The 14156-nt window shown below is 40.3% G+C and overlaps 1 long non-coding RNA gene across 1 annotated transcript in view; it reads right to left on the reverse strand.

Annotated features, from left to right (window-relative positions):
- The window catches only part of LOC132396760 (uncharacterized), a 69820-nt gene extending 58308 nt beyond the window's left edge, over positions 1–11512 (reverse strand). Inside the window, exons 1-2 of the long non-coding RNA XR_009513103.1 lie at positions 11288–11512; positions 6411–6546 (exon numbers count right to left, since the gene is read on the reverse strand). This is a non-coding gene — a long non-coding RNA (uncharacterized LOC132396760). The remainder of the gene's footprint in view (positions 1–6410; positions 6547–11287) is intronic.
- Positions 11513–14156: the final 2644 nt, after the last annotated feature.

Consider the following 14156-nt stretch of genomic DNA (forward strand, 5'->3'; position numbering starts at 1 on the left):
ACCTTTTACACTGACAGTGTAAATGTATCATATTTTCTCTTAGCTATGGTAGTTTCTTTAACTAACATGCCCAGCAACTTTTGCATTTTTAGTCCTCTTTCTAGCTCAAGCTGGAAAGTTCAACTCCCATCCTGCTTCTCAGTAATGCAGCTTTCAGTATTTTTCACGTAGTAGTCTATTTTAGTTATCAGTGTTTATTCTCATCTGCTTGATTCAATCATCAATATATCATTAGGCAGAAATAAATTCCTCTTCATCCATTTTCTAAGTTTTGTTTACTTTGCCTTTCAAACCCTTGCATTAAATATTTGGCTTTCCATTTCTATTTCTACTGCTCTTCCTTTGAACTCACACTCGGCTTCCCAGCCCTATAGCAAGTGAGGGAAAACCCTCTCCCAGCATTACTGGCAAATCTACCCCCGAGACAATTGGTTCTTGCTTTGCCAAGGTGCAAAGTGTCTAGTTCCACTTTCCCTAAACCTGGTCTCAATGTTCAGATAGTCTCTTGCCCTCCTTCATACACCCACATTCACTATCCTCCTATTTCCATTCCATGGGCAGTGTGGGCTCTACAGATAATCCATAGATCTTTTGAGGTGCTCTTTCCAAACATCTTTCCTGACTTCTCAAAATGTTCCCTCACTCATTTTTTTCCTGTTGGTACCAATAAAAACCACAGTCACAATTGCCTGCTAATAATGCCACCTCTAACCCCTCAATACAGAAGAAGATTCAAGGGATAGAGTCCTAGGGAACACAATCAGAGTCAGATTTATTATCACTGACGTATGTCATGAAATGTATTGTTTTGTGGCAGCAATACAGTGCAAGACGTAAAAATGACTGTAAGTTACAATTATCCTTCTCTTGTCTGAAAAGAGTCACTAAGTATCTTAAAGGACTCAACACATCACCTTTCAAACTCTGGTCATTGTTGGGTTCTGATGATCCTACTCTTTCCTTCATCCTCCTTCTTAAATTTTATTTGCACTCCTTTCTGCTTAATTTCACCTCTATGTTGTTTAAGTTCTTCTAGGTTTTCTAAGTTCCCTTTTTTCTAGTCTTGCATTTTTTCTATGTTCTTTATTGCCTTTGAACTCTTGGTTTGTCCACTTTACAATACATTGTCTTAATGGCGGGGAGGGGTTGTACTCATGCCCATGTCTGAGTGTACAACTCTCTCCAGCCTCTGTCGATCTTGCACATTGCAATCCCCTACCAGGTTATGATGTCACCAGTCAAAATACTGCCCACTGAACATCTGTAGAAATTTGCTGGAGTCTTAGCTTACATACTAAATCTTCTCAAACTCCTATTCAGGAATAGCTGCTGGCATGCCATGTTATAGCAATAGAGCAACGCTCAACTCACCCGTGCCAAATATGGTGCCCACCTAAGCTATGTAGTTCCATTTTCCCACATTTGGCCCATATCTCTCTTTATGGGATTTAGAAATATATGGGGCAAATGTGCAAAGGTACGTGCACAGGAAAGGTCCTAATCATGTACCTATTCAACTGTCTTTCAAATGCTGATATAGCACCTGCTTTAATCACTTCCTCTGACAGATCATTGCATATCCTCGCTGCTTCCTGTGTGAAGAAGTAGCCCCTCAGGTCCCTTTCAAATCTCACACATCGCAACCATGCCCTCTAGTTTCTAATTCCATTTCCTGGGAAAAAGACTAGGGCATTCACCTTATCAATACTCTTCATGGTTACATACTCTTCTATAAGGTCACCCTTCAATCTCCTACATTCCCAAGAGACAAAATCCTAGCCTGTTCAACTTGTAACTCAGACCCTTGAGTCCTGATGGCATACTTGTAAATCTTCCCTGCACTCTTTCCAGTTTATGGGTGCAGGATAAACAAAATGTGCCAAAGAAAATGAGCAAAGTGGAAAAACTGAGGACTGACGGACAATAAGGAACACGGGGAAAGAAAGCAAGACTGGAAAAGGGGAAGTTAATCACAGAGAGCCTCAAAGAACTTAGGCAACATAAAGGGGAAATTAAAGCAGGAGAGAGCAAATAAAGTTTAAAAAAATCTATTTAAAACCAAAGGAGAATGAAGGAAAGAGCAGTGACCATTAATACTCAACAAATAACCAGAGTTCGGAGGTGGGCGGTCAAGACTCTTAGGATACTTTGCGACACACTTTTCATAAAAAAGGATAATGTTACTGTATTGAGAGTGTCCTGAGCAACTGTATCACTGTGTGGTATGGGAACTGCAAGACATTTCACTGTAAGACCCTGCAAAAGATTGTGAGGACTGCTCAAAGAATCATGGGTCTCTCACCCCTCATCCCCATCCAGGACATGACCTAGAAGAGTTACATTTGCAGAGCATTCAGCATTGTCAATGACCCCTTCCACCCGTCCCACAATCTCTTTGACTTCCTACCATCAGGCAGAAGGTACTGCAATATAAGAACTGCTGGCTGGGTAACAGCTTTCTCCCCCAGGCTGTGAGTCTTCTGAACACCCCGCTACCACCCAGTAGACATGATTTATGACACCAGTAATAATAACATTGCTGTATATTTAATGATAAACACTAAAGTATATGGACTTTATGTCAACTTGCAAATCCACAGAATACTTTTAATCTGATCTGTTAATATTATTGTGTGAATATAATTTTACAGTATGTGCGATATGCGATACAGTATATGTAATTTGTTTTGAACCTTGGTTCCTGAGGAACATTGTTTCATTTAGCTGTATACATATGTATGGTTGAATGATAATGAACTTGACCTTGAAGTGTTGGTATTAGCTTTTGAGGAGAGTGAAATATTGAGCCAAATAAACAAAGTCATAGAGTTTTAGAGTTACAAAGTAATGCACCAAGGAACTAGGCCCTTTCGTCCAATTCACCCATGCTGACCATGGTTCTCACTGAAATTGTCCCAGTTACCAAGGCTTGGCAAATATGTTCTCAAACCAACACCCTCCTTCCCATCTTTAATCCTGTTTAAATGCCTTTCCTGTTGTACCTGCTTCAACCATTTCCTCTAGCAGCTTATTCCATATACTGATAAACCTCTGTGTAAAAAAAGTTACCTCTCAAGTTCCTATTAAATGTTTCCCCTCTCTCCTTAATCTTATACTCTCAAGTTCCTGATTCCCCAATGCAAGGAAAAAGACACAGTGCAATCAACCTATTTATGTGCACATGATTTTATACACCTCCATAATGCTTCTCCCCGTTTCATAAATTTCATGGAATAAAGACCTAGTCTGCCCTATAATTCTGGCTCTCTGGTCCTGGCAGCGTTCTCATTAATCTTCTCTATACTCTTTCCAGTCTAATGATTTCTGTTGTATAACAAGGCAATCAGAACAGTACACAATGCTCCAACTGCAGACTCACCAACATCTTGTACAATGGCAGCTTAGTGTCCCAACCCCTATACTCAATGCCCTGACTGATGAAGACATGCCAAATGCCTTCTTTATCACCCTGTGAGTTCACTATTTACCTGTAGTCCTAGCTCCTTCCGTTCCACAACATTCCTCAGGTCCTGACCATCTACTATCATAAAATGATTTCCCAAAATGTAACATTTTGCATTTATCTGAATTGAAAATCATTTGCTAAATCTCAGCCCACTTACCTAATGGATCAAGAGCTTCTTCTCAGAATACGTTAACATCTATTTTAGTATCATCTGCATCACCAGCCATGCTTTTTACATTTACATCCAACAACCAACAAACTCTCCAGCACCAGCCGCTGTGACAAACCAATTGTCACAGGGCTTCAGTGCGAGATACAATCTTCAGCCATCATTCTGCTTCCTACTGTCAAGCTAGTTATGTATCCAATTAGCTATCTCAACTTGGATTCCATGCAATCTAACATTTTAGAGCAGCCTGCCATGTGGGACCTTGTCAAAGGCCTTATTAAAGTCCATATAACATAGAAACACAGAAAACCTACAACACAATACAGGCCCTTCGGCCCACAAAGCTGTTCTGAAAAGTTCTTACCTTAGAAATTACCTAGGTTACCCATAGCCCTCTATTTTTCTAAGCTCTATGTACCACTGTATAGACTCCATGTATAGACAATATCCACTACCCTACTGTTGACCATTGCCTTAGTCAAATTGATAATGATTAAGTGAATTACCACAGAAGTTTAATTAATTCAAAACTCACAGTTTATTGTACCTATGTAAATAAGAATGTGCATCAGTGATGTTGACCATTGATTAATGACTTAAGTACTGTTTCTTTTTGTACCAATACTCATAATTATATTCACCCATGGTCAATTAACTCATGACACCAATATACAGGATCTCCCATTGGCCAAAACAATTCTTCTTCTCCCTGCTGAATGCATGGGATCTTCCTTATGTTGGTTATTTTCCAGTGTGCTTGCTGCTTTACATCTTAGTTCCTCCATTCTAGTCCTTCTTCTTATCAGATTGAACTGTTGTTTATCGATTTAATTGCCCAGGCTCATCTGTCTAACCTGTCTTGACTTCTCATCGGATCTGGCCCAAGGCTAATTACTTTATCACTCTTCCACCAGTCTTGTGCCACAAGTGACCTTCTTCCTGCTCTCTGCATCAGGCCAGCTGAACGAGTTTAACCAGGTCAGCCAGGTGCTTGATTCAGATTTCTTCTGTTAGCAGGCACAAACTGCCCTTTTTGTAAGTCTGTATCTTCTATCTTATAAAAGAATATCTCATGAACAACTTCTTATTTGGAAGTGATCCCTAGCTTAGCAGGTTATCGGTAGGGGCTCATTGTGTCCACCTCTAATTACCTTGATCAAGCAAGAACCAGTTCACAAAAGTTCACAAAATGGAGGTTGCAAAACAGTCTTAAAAAATGGTAATCTCCATTCTTTACACCACATGGCATGAACAAAGAGATCTGGTTTCTGTACATCCACTCTCTTTGACTCATTCCAGTTAGATTTTTTTCATATTTAAATTCCTTCATGGCTAACACAAACCTCATCTATCCTCTTGGTTACCCCCTCAAAAATATTAGTCAGACACAATTTCCCACATATAAATCTTTGCTGACCATCCCTAATTAGAACTTACCTATCCAGATGCTGATAGATCCTGCATTTCAGAATACCCTCCAGTAACCTACCCTCAGCGGATACCAAGCTCACCAGCATGTACCTCCCTGACTTATCTACACTGCTGTTATTAAATAATGGTACAAAATGGAAACGTTCAGTGGTTCAATTACTCAAAGATGCGTAAAGCATAACATGAGGAGAGAGGGGTGGAGTAGAGATTGCAAAAGAGCAAACTACAATTTTCTAAACCCTCCTAGCTACAGGAGTGAAGCCAAAAGGCTGAAGGACTGCTAATGCAACACTATTGTTTACTGAGGGGTGAAGGGATTTGCTCAGTAAGTACAGCCCATTGGTTTTATTTCAGTGACAGCCTCATGATTGGGATCTCTTCTAAGGAATGGTATGAAAGAGGTCTCTGTGATCTACAGGCTTTTCCTAGGGATGCATACTGAGACAAACATCAAGTGTTGCTGGGAGATCATTGACTTGGTGGAAGATACAGTTTGATCTGCCTGTAAACTGAGGGCCTTCCAGATACCCGAGAGGGAATGCTGCCAACTGCCACATTCCAGACTGCCGGACCTCATGCTCAGCAATGTATTGATGTTTGGTGCAGCCAATGCCAAGATATTCTGGGGAGAGACTTCAATCTCAATTCCTGATCTCTTAGTAACCATCCCTGAAATGCTTAAAGAATGTATTGTTCAATCAGGCCACATAAGTAGCATTGGTGTTTTTATACACAAAAAGTGTTAAAACTGCAGGGGCTCTGCACAAGAAGGACAGAGCTGATTATACTTCCTGAGGAGGCTCCGGTCATTCAATATCTGCAGTACTACATGGTACTATACGACTCAGTGGTGACAAGCATTCTCCTCTATGCTGTAGTCTGCTGAGGCAGCAGGGTGAGAGCAGTTGATGCTAAGTAGATCGATAAGCTTGTCAGGAAGGCTGGATATATTCTGGAGATAGAACTGGATTCCCTGGTGGTTGTGTCCGTTGGAAGATGCTGCAGAAGCTAAGGAGCATTATGGACAATCCCTCTCATACCCTCCATGACATAATGGACAAACAGAAGAGCACCTTTAGTAACACACTGATTACACTAAGGTGCACCACTAAATGCCACAGGAGATCCTTTCTCCCTGTAGCTGTAAGACTCTACAACTCCTCCTCAAGCATATAAGTATATAGTTTCATTGCACATTTGTATTTTGCACCATTACTTTTTAACACACATTTGGTTTTCTCTTTTGTACCTCAATGTTTACATTTTGTATTTTAAAGTAGATATTTCTGACTGAGCAACCTTGCAACAATAATTTCCTTCAGGATAAATGAAGTTTTATCTTACCTTATCTTGTCTGAACATGGTGACACAAGAGATGTACAGCAACAAACAAGATGCTGGAGGAACTCAGTGAGTGAAGCAGCATCAGTGGAGGAAAATGGGCAGTCCACGTTCTGGGTCAAAACCCTGCATCAGGAAACTAGAGGAAATGTCTCAACTTAAATATTGACTGTCTATTTCAAAGGTACATTTAATGTCAGAGAAATGTATAAAATATATATCCTGAAATGCTTCTTCTTTGCAGCCATCCACAGAAAACAGAGGTGTGCCCCAAAGAGTGAAGGACAGTTAAATGTTACAACCCCAAAGTCCCCCTCCTTTGTGTAAATGGCAGCAAGCACCAATCCCCCCCCCAGCAAAAAAAAGCATCGGCACTGACCACTAAGCACTCAAGCGTGAGCAAAGCAACAGCAAAGACACAGACTTGCAGTCCTCCAGAGACTACGTGTTCACCCAGTATTCGACATACCACAGGCTCTCTCTCTCCCTTCCCCTAATAAGGGAGAAAGGAGTGTCTTTGTTTCTTCCCACAGATACTATCTAACCTGCCGAGTTCTTCCAGCATTTTGTATTTCACTCCAGATTCAGTCTGTTATGTCTCTTATGAATGCCTATTATGGACAATGCTACAAATGTGCAGACTGGACAAGATCATGAATGTATGGTTTTGGATTTCTTGCAATTATGAATAAAGTTCATTTTTGAAATAAAGAAAATGACTTCAATTGTCAGTAGCTGCATATTGCTTGTATCAGGATTCTAGAAAGGATCAGAATCAGGTTTAATATCACTGACATATGTCAGGAAATTTGCTTTTACATTCCAAAGTGAAAAACAGCATGATTGTTGCCATTGAAACACTCAAGTCATTCCATGATGTATGTGGATGAATTTCAGGTGTGAATAATACACGACAAGGTGATGGGTCCCCAGCGCATAGTTATCTTGGTGCAGTGTGATCAAATTTCCAGGCTGAGCGCTCACCATGCATACTCTAAATGGTATGTAATTTGCATTGAAAGTATCTTAGTATGTAGAAAACAAAGACTAATTGCAATTGAATAGACTTGCAAAATTGATTTAAGACTTGCATTAAAATTAATTAAAGACACATGATTTGTAATTGAACATTTGGGATATAAGGAAACAAGTAATTTCAATCATTTTCAAGGTAATAAAATGTGTGAAAGATATGAATTATTTACATTTGGGGATAATGATTAAAGTAATTTGTTTCTTGGTAGCCCTGGGATGAATTTAAAATATTGCAAACCCAATTACTTCTCTGGCCACTTAGAGGATTACAGTGTCATTCTTATCTCCCTAACAAATGAGATGAGCTTCTGTGCAGAAATCTTGCTGGGATTGTTATTACCATGGGACCGGGAGATGTTTAATGGATTTCCCAAAGGGCATGCATATGCTTTCTACAGAAACTGAAGACCAGAGGGATGACTGAGAGAGATTGATGCACCAGGTTACAGATAGTTTTATCAAACTGCAATCAAGAGTTAGAACAACTCGTGGCAGATATTCCTGATTTAAAATGCATCACGTGCATTTTGCAAAATCTGCAGCCTGGAAGGTTGCCTTGTGTTTTTTTTACAGTATAATGCGAATAATTTTCAACATTTTTAGGCATAAATCACAAATAAATGTGGTCATTTATGAAAACTGACCCTGTAATTCTGGCTGTGTCACTTGCTGATGGTACAGTTTAAGCTTTGAACTTATGTAGAGAGTCAGCTCAGCATCAAGAAATAACTTCATCTGCAGCTGACATTAGACCAGATTTTCCTGACCTGGCCACTCAGAGGATCTAGATGCACAATTTAAAGGATCACTCAGCCTCTTGATATCTTAACACACTGCAAAAGGAAACTTCCAAGTTTGGCTGCTGTAAGTTAACACTGTGATCAAAGAGTGGGGCAGTGCAGTGCAGTGGTAATGCTGGTTCTACTTTACTCTTTATTACAGGGTAGGGGAGTCGAAAACTAGAAGTGACAGGTTTAACATTGAATTGAATTGAATTAAATTCATTTCTTACATCCTTCACATACATGAAGAGTAAAAATCTTTACGTTATGTCTCTGTCTAAATGCGCTATGTGTAATCATATTAATTTATAATAAATAGAACAGTCAATGTAATATAGAGTACACTCAAATCAGCGTGAGTTAATCAGTCTGATGGCCTGGTGGAAGAAGCTGTCCCAGAGCCTGTTGGTCCTGGCTTTTATGATGTGGTACTGTTTCCCGGATGGTAGCAGCTGGATAGTGATTGGGCTGACTTGGGTCCCCAGTGATCCTACAGGACCTTTTTACACTCCTGTCCTTGTAAATGAAAAGAGTATCTTAGTATTCAGAAGGAGCGATTTAAACGGAACTTGAGTAATTTTTTCCACACAGAAGGTGGTGGATATGTGGAATAAGCTGCAAGTGGAAGTGATTAAAGCAGGTACATACAATTTAAGCATTTAAAAGATATTTGCACTGGTACATACTGTATATAGGAAAGTTTCACAGCAAATGGACCAAGAGCATACTGCATACACTGTAGAGCTCTGTGACGTGTTTCAGCAGTGGTTTTAAATTGTGCTTTAGGAGGGAGGGGGACTGCAGAAATGGAATAGAGGCAATGCAGACATTAGTAGGGAGGACCCTGAGTGAAAAAGAATTACACAGGTCGTGGTGTAGGTTTTCACAAATAAAACAAAGTAAGGCATTTATGTTTAAGGAAAACTGTAACACATTGTATTGAACTTAAAAACGTGAGCACAAAAGCATACCAAAAGCCCTCTACATACAATAGTTTTGCCATCACATCAGATAAGCCTCTTAGAATGAAACGCCAACTCAATGTTTGTGGTTGTGGATTGTGTACACTTCCACCAATTATGTTGCCCTGCGTAGGCCCCTCCCAAAAATTGACTAAACCCACATTGTAAGCCTGTCCGGAGCTCGGACGAGACACCTGGCTCGGGTCCTATGTTCTATGGGTGGAGAAACAGAAGGCGCCTCTGGCTTGTACAGAGGAGTGTTGACATTCTTATAGGTATGTTGCGGAATCCTCCAAATTTTGGTGAGCTAGTTTAAGGTGATCTACCAAAATATGCTCCAACCCAGTCATGCATGACTGCAGGCCCTCTTTTCAGCTGTTCTGAGGCCCAGCAGGACCCACAGGAGATGACATGCCAACACTAATCAGTTAGGGAAGCCCTCAGAGCAGCCTTTAAGGAGCAGTGAAACTGCTTGATAGGCCATAGACTGCGGGTGTGATGTTGCCTAATGCCGAGGTTCTGGGCATTGCAGGGGGCCTTGCTAACTGGGCTTATTGAGGCGGGGAAAAGAAGAGGAATTATGCTCCTCTTCCAGCCTGAGTGCAAACTATCAGCCATTTTAGCAAGGTTCCCATAACCTTTTGGGGGTGCATTAGCCAGGGCTATGTGAACTTGATCAGGCATTTGCTGCATGAAGAGTTCTTTAAAAATAAAACAAGGATGGTGATTTCCCAGGAGAGACAGTACATGGTCCATTAGCTCTGAAGGCCCAACATTGCTGAGGCCGGGCAAGGAGAGCAATTGTTCGGCGCGCTGAGACACTGATAGACCAAAAATCTGTAAAAGGTGAGTTTTCAGTGATTGCTATTTACTGTGTTCAGGCAAATGTTCTATAGATTCACCACTCTTCCAGCCATGAAATTACTGTGATGCTACCACGTAGAAATACTTGGTGTTGTTACCTGAAATTTCTCAAAGCATGAATTGGGCTTAGGCTTGTACAAACCAAGCAACGGCATTTTGCTCCCAAAACTCTGGCATTTCAAAGTGACTGCATGACTGCCATGTTCAATAACTCTGTAATCATGCTGGAGCACTGGGGTCACCAATGTAGGTTTTTTACAGATAAAGCAAGTGAGGCATTTTATGTTTAAGAAAAAGCATAACACATTTTATTGAACTCCAAAACCTGAATGGAAAAATGTGCTAAAAACCCTTTACATAATTAACTACATCATCATATCAGACAAGCCCTACTCAAATTGAAACCCCAACTCAGTGACGGTAGTTGTGGATTATGTACATTTCCCCCAAATATGTTACCCTAAGGGGGAACAGACAACAGCTATTTAAATCCTCAATGCACCAGTGAGAAGTACTTAAGGAGAATGTTAAGAGGTTCTTCATCTACAAGGGAAGTAGGTCCTTTTACGCTCATCTGCACAATAGAGAGTCCACAGACAACACAGCCTCTGAGAACTCCTGTCCTCTATCACAGAGGCCGGATGACAGTGAGTAGGAGATTCTAGATCAGCCACTGTCCCTGGAAGTGCTGACAGGTTCCATCCATTCCTGTAACTCAAACAGCTTGCCAGCTGAATTGTATAAGCTCTGTGGGAATGGGCCCAGGCCTGCTTGAAGTCCACAACACCAGTCTGTGAGGAAGTGGGTCATCAACTACCTCTACATGAAGAGTAGAAGACAGGTATCAGGAATTGGAGCCCCGACTCACTGCTGAATATGGATTTCAAGATCCTTTCTAAGGTCATTGCAAACCAGATCAAGTCTGCCCTGATACAGGTGATCCACCAGGACCAAAAGTGTGCTTGACCCTATGTAATAAGCAGTACACTGAATTTTGATGCAGTCATCACAAAATCATCAAAGGATAGGACTGCTGTCTAAAGTAGAGATGACACTGGACACTGAAGTTTTGGGTCCTGTGTATGCACTTGCAAACATTTGTAAGGTATTTGTTCAATAAGGCCACCTGAGAGCCATTGCATTTATGCAGAAAATGAATTAAGATGGCATCAGAGAGCGGCGATATTTTGCAGGAAGCAAGCAGTAATGTAGTTTCAGACGAGAGATTTGACCTTACCTCTGAGTAATGGACTCTTCCCAAAATACTGTGGGCACATCTCTCCACACCACTGGTATTAGCAGCAGGATCTCCTGGCTCAAGGAGTCAACATCTATCATCAATGACTGTCACCGTGCAGGCTCTGCCACATCTCACGGCTATCATCAGACTGGAGTTGCAGAAGCCTGAAGCCCCAAGTCACAGGAAACAGGCCTTTTGGCCCAACTCATCGATGCTAACCAAGTAAACCTGGTAACCTAATGATCAGAAATTAATAGATCAATGAAAATTTCAGGTATCCATTAACTGTTCTCACTTTGATGTCACATCTTGTTCTGTGAGATTCAAGAGTTCTCTTCACATCTTAAACTATGATTGCTACTTAACATCCTCCTGCATTAATTTTAAATCTGTGGATTACCATTCCCTCATAAATTAAAGAAAAATTGAAATGTAGAGTGAAAATGGTTATTTCCTTATGTGATCTTAAGGTATCTCAGCCTCTATCCTAGCTTCGTGCTTTTGGTCCCATCTTTTTTCAACACACTGTAAAGTTGTTTAAAAAAGTTTGTTCAAATTTGCCCTTTGTACTTTGTCTGTTATAATATTTCAGTGAAATTGACTCTTCAACTTGCTCTATAATAACACAGTAGCTGGATGGAAGAGGGCCCCTGAACTTTACATTTAAAAGACCTGGTGAGGGAGAGATGAATATCATATCAGAGCTTAAATGGAAGATTTCAGCGAGGTCGCTTCAAGCACAGTCACTCACACCACTAACGGCAGAATCCAGCCAATCCTTCAGAAAGGACTGGGTGCTGAATTTGGCACGTCTGCTTTGCTGTTGAGCTTGCTAAATATATTTATTACACATTGTAGCATGAATTTGCCTCTGGAGAATCAGGTACACAACATTTCAACACTTCTGACATTTCCATCAATGTGCCATTTGCAGTAGATCAAAGCTGCAGACTATCAGCAAATTACATCCAGAATTTTGTTGAGGGAGTCTGACTGCCTATATCAATAAACACAAGAAATCCAAAGCCTATATCAATGGTTCGAATTAACCTGGTTCTGACCTCAGACCCACTTGACATGCCTGTACCAGGATCTTGTACAATGTAATTACAGCATCTGGGAGGGCTAGGTGAAACCAATCTGAGAAGATCTTTGACAGCTGATAGAGCCCTTCCATCCTCTGTGAAATTCAAATGCATCATAAAATCTTTAAAAATGAAATAAATAGCTACATTTTAAAGACAGTGATGAATCAGCATGGTGGGAGGGAGATTGAAAATCTGACTGAGTGGTACAACCTCTTACTCAATGTCCGCAAGACCGAAGGGTTGATTATTGACTTCAAGAGTTGGAAACCAGGGGCCCATGAGCCAGTCCTCATTGGATGATCAGAGGTGGAGAGGGTCAGCAGCTTTAAATTCCTCAGTGTTATTACTGAAGAGGTTCTATCCTGGGCTTAGTATGTACATTCAATAAAGTAAAAAAACATCTGCTTCCTTAGGAGTTTTCAAATATTCAGTATGACATCTTATACTTTGACAAACCTCTGTAGTATATTAACTGGTCACGTCACACCCAGTATGAAAATACCAATGCCTTTGAAAGGAAAATCCTGCAAATATTAGTAGTCATGGCCCAGTCCATTAGGGAGTCCATCTACATAGTGTGTTGTTGCAGAAAAGTAGCATCATCATCAGGGAACCCCTCCCCCCCCCCCCCCCCCACCACTACCCAGGACATGTTCTCATCTCACTGCTTCCATCAGGAAAAAGGTACAGGGACCCTAGGACTCTCACCACCAGGTTCAGGAACAGTTATTATTCGTCAACCATCAAGCTCTTGAACCAAATAGGATAGCCTCATTTATCTTTACACCATCATTAAAATGTCCCTGCAACCTATGGACTCACTTTCAAGGACTCTTCATCTCATGTTCTCGAAGTCAGATGCTTATTTATTTATTATTATCATCATCATCATTTTATTTATTTATTTATTTATCTATCCGTTTGTTTGTTTGTTTGTTTATTTATTTATTTATTGTATTTGCACAGTTTGTGTCTTTTGCACAAAGGTTGAACACCCAAGTTGGTGAGGTCTTTATCATTCATTCTATTGTAGTTATTATTCTATTATGGACTTATTGAGTGTGCCCCTAAGAAAATGAATCTCTGGGTTGTATAGGGTTGTGTGTGTGTGTGTGTGTATATATATATATATGTAAATGTGTGTGTCCTTTAATAATAAATCACTTTGAACTTTGAAGTTATAAACACTTCTAAACAGTTAAAAACATTATGGCAAACAGTATTGTAAAAATATCAGCATTCTTTCTTTCTTTCTTTAAAACTATAAAATCTCCACTGAAATGAATGTCCTTGTAGATATTGTCCATGGTGTAATCTGGCCAAGAGTCAGTGAGCATATTCCCAGTTTAATATGCTTTGGAATCTCATTAGATTTATACTCTCTTCTTTGCACTCCTGCAGAATATGCTGCAATGAATATGACAAGGTAGAGGGAATTTCTAGGTTTGATTTGGGTATTGGGTCACATGCATTGTGATACAATGGAAAGCATTTATTTGCAAGCCACCTAGTCTGATCATTCCAGACATAAGTAAATTGAGACAAAAAGAAGAAAATCAGAATGTAGACAATAGTAAGCACAAAAGATTCTGCAGATACTGGAAATCCAAAACAATACACACAAAATGCGAGAGGAATTCAGCATCTATGGAACTGAATAAACAGTTGAAGTTTCAGGTTGAGACCCTTCATCAGGGCTGGAAAGGGAAAAGGAATAAGCTAGAATAAGAAAGTGGGTGGAAGGGAAGGGATTTGAAATTGTTCTGGAAAAATTTACA

Source organism: Hypanus sabinus, chromosome 7, assembly GCF_030144855.1.
Source record: "Hypanus sabinus isolate sHypSab1 chromosome 7, sHypSab1.hap1, whole genome shotgun sequence".
Classification (NCBI taxonomy): Eukaryota; Metazoa; Chordata; class Chondrichthyes; order Myliobatiformes; family Dasyatidae; genus Hypanus; species Hypanus sabinus.